We start from the raw sequence: 3,522 nt of genomic DNA on the forward strand, positions 1-3,522 counted from the left end.
AGTTCCCATAAAACATGTTGCGTTTTTTGGGTGATTTTTTTTGTCAAGTTGATCTTTCCATCCGAAGTTACAATGGTGGAACCAAGGTCGTCTAGGGTTTTCCGATGTAATATATTCGTTGACCATTGTGGTCAAGTAACTAGAAAGCTTATGATATTTCAGGTTGGATGTTATAGTTGAATGCAGATGTGGCATTGGCAAGATCACGGATGTTATAGTTGAATGCAGATGTGGCAGTGGCAAGATCACGAGGCATACTATACCCCTACCGGGCCGCGTGAAAATGCGGGATGGGCGTGACCTAGCTCCCGCTCACCATTCATCCATTTCCTTTCCTTGTTTTTTTACTTTGTATGATGTGGTACATTTTCATTGGTATGTAATTTTTTTATTTGTAGTAAATAATAAAAAGGGTGAAGGATAGGTATAACACTTGTTGAGTGGTGGAGGTGAAAGATGGATGAGATAGTTGATGTTTGTTTGCATTTTAGTTGTTTTTTTTTTTTTTTTCTGGACATCAAAACTTTTATATAAATATAGAAACCGGGGTAGCAGGTAACTAAAACCCAAAGTTACTAGATTACATCACAAACATTGAGTTCACACCATCTACCCCAATTTAAAACTTTAATTTAGATCTACAACGGAACCAATAAACGAGTCTTCTTTGATGTCTTCCACCGTCTCCATAACTAGAATAAAATTGTTGTTAAACTTAGGGGTGTTCAGAATTCATTTCCAATTCGAAAAATTCGAAATTCGATTTAATTCAACTCAATTATTAAGAATTTGTTTCGATTATCAAGAATTCGAATTCAATTCAATTCGAGTCTAGTAAATTGAATACAAATTTATAATTTTAAATTCTATATGATTCGAAATTCAAATTAAAATTATATATATATATATATTATTTTTATATATAACTAGTTTATAAACCCATATATTACACGAATTAAATATAAAAAAACTTAGATTGAATAATATTTTAATTTATAAGTGTTACAAACCCGTGTATCACACACGTAAAATAAAAAAAATTTGTAAATCATACTCCTATATAATCCTATCCTGATCACATAGTTAAACAATGTAATAATATTAAAATCTAATTATTGCGTGTTTTCGATAGTATTAATATAAGGATGGTTTAGTAAAAAAGATCTAATTATGTATTCTTTAATTTTACGATAATATTTAATAAAATACATTGTATTTATCTATAAAATTAATTAAGTAGTGCATCCTAATATGGTTATTAAGATATTTAAATTAAATTTATTATATTAGTAAGGATAAGGATTAAAAAAATATTTTTAAATAAAATGGAAGTCTAAATTGTAATGCTGAAGGAGAGAGTGACCCGTGACAATAATTGGAATCTTATATTAAAAGTTAAATAAAATTTGATATTTATTAAAAGTTAAATTAGATTGACATGTGGCTTTAGGGGGACTTTCTTATTAGTAGATTTGTTACTTTATAATCTTTATCAATAACTAATATTTTAAGTCATTTGGTTTTAGAAATATATGTGGTTAATCTTAATGAGGTGTTATATTATCAAATAAAGTAAATATAATGATGCATAAATAATTAAATCGGGGATATTAATAATAATAAAAAATAATAATAGTTTTGCTATAGATAAAATAAACCTACGATTAAAAGGCTTTTGATTTTAAAGGATATTAATATTAAATACAGACATATTAAAAAAAAATATAATGACCCTTTATCGTATGTTATAGATGTGAAGATAATCTTGATCTTTAATATGTAAAATCGGTATATTCAAGAGATAAAGTAATTCTTATATTTTTATCTATATATCATATAGTATAATTTAGTAACTCAAGCATCATGGTATATCAATTTCTTTTGAGTGAGATGGCGCATAAAAAAATTATTTATTAAGGTGGAGAATGATATTTATATTAATTTAGTTATTATTATTATTATTATTATTTATTATGGTTGATGTAATATAATAAATTGCCTCATGACATTTTGATAAAATCCTTTATTACGAGAGAATGCCATGTGACATTAAGGGAATTTTTTTTATTAATATTAGATACATATATGACTTTTATTGGGCTATAGTATAAATTAATCTATAAATTTATTCTAACTATTAAAATAGCCCATTATCAAACCCATTACAAAGCCCATAACTTAAACAATTTATTACATATTTTAACCAAATTTGAATCAAAACGAATTTATTCGAATTTATCCGAATTCGATTCGAATTTTTAATTGAATTAGAATCGAATTCGAATTGGGATTTTAACTTGAATAGGAATTCGAATCGAATTTCGATATTCGATTCGATTAACACCCCTCCTCTTTGTCGTTTCGAGCCTTCCAAACATGCCAAAGCGTCGTCAATAGGATTGTACTTATGACTTTCTTCCAATCCCTCGAACCTGTCAAGCTATGGAAGGTTTTGAGGACCAAAATCCAGTTTATCCCCACGGCTGGAATAGGAAGTTTGAGCCACACCAATATATTCCACCAAACGTCTCTCGCAAAATAGCACAAGGCCGCCATGTGCTGAGTTGATTCAACCTAAAATGTACATCTGTTGCACATCAGATCTGTGAGACCCATACATCTTTAGCTAGCTCGTCTTTAACCGCGATCTTACCAAGAGCCACCCTCCAACCAAAGTAATTAGCTTTGAGAGGTACCTAATTGTTCCAAAGGTTCCACTCTTCACTAATCCCAAGGCTGCCCTTAGACGTTATCTTTCTCGCAAAACCGAAACCGAAAGCTCCTCATCTCTACTTGTCTGGGCCGTGACACATCTGAATCGTTTTTACCTGCCGCATAAGGTCACTGAGCTGGCCCATTCTTCCACCAAAGTTGGTCCGTTAATCCAATTCCACGCCCAAAGGTTTTGGCCGCCACAACCACTTTGGAGCGATTAACTTGTTCCACCCAGCCCATTTTGTGTTGTATTTATCCCTGTTCTTCCCCATACAAACGTTATTCTAATACTCTCCAAAGTGTTCAATACTTTCTTTGGCGCTTTAAACAAAGAAATTATTTGCCTTCCAACCGAAGAGTTTAGCATTAAACTTATCGATCATGAATTTCCAAAATTTGACCCGTTTTATGTTCGCCCCGATGGGGACCTCCAAACGAAAAAAAGGCAATTTACCCTCCATACATCTAAGAATCCCGGCCATTCTAGACACCTCTTCATTGCACACCCCAAATCCAAAAACACAAGACTTGGAGGGATTAATTTTGAGACCCGAAGCGAGAGAGAAACTTATAAGGATCCGGTCAAAGTTCTTGTAGCTATAGATAGATGTAAGGCACACATGAGTATTTAGTCAGATAGATAATAAACTACAATTACTCATTTCCTAATTTCCTTCTCCTATTTTTGTAGATTAGCAACCTTAAGAATCAGTCTCTATTTCTTGGTTTTTCAAATTGTTAATTATATGATTGACCATTGATTATAAGTGTCAAAGACCAATACTATCTTGTTTGTGAAATCAAGAA

The sequence above is a fragment of the Helianthus annuus genome, chromosome 3, assembly GCF_002127325.2.
Source record: "Helianthus annuus cultivar XRQ/B chromosome 3, HanXRQr2.0-SUNRISE, whole genome shotgun sequence".
NCBI lineage: Eukaryota > Viridiplantae > Streptophyta > Magnoliopsida > Asterales > Asteraceae > Helianthus > Helianthus annuus.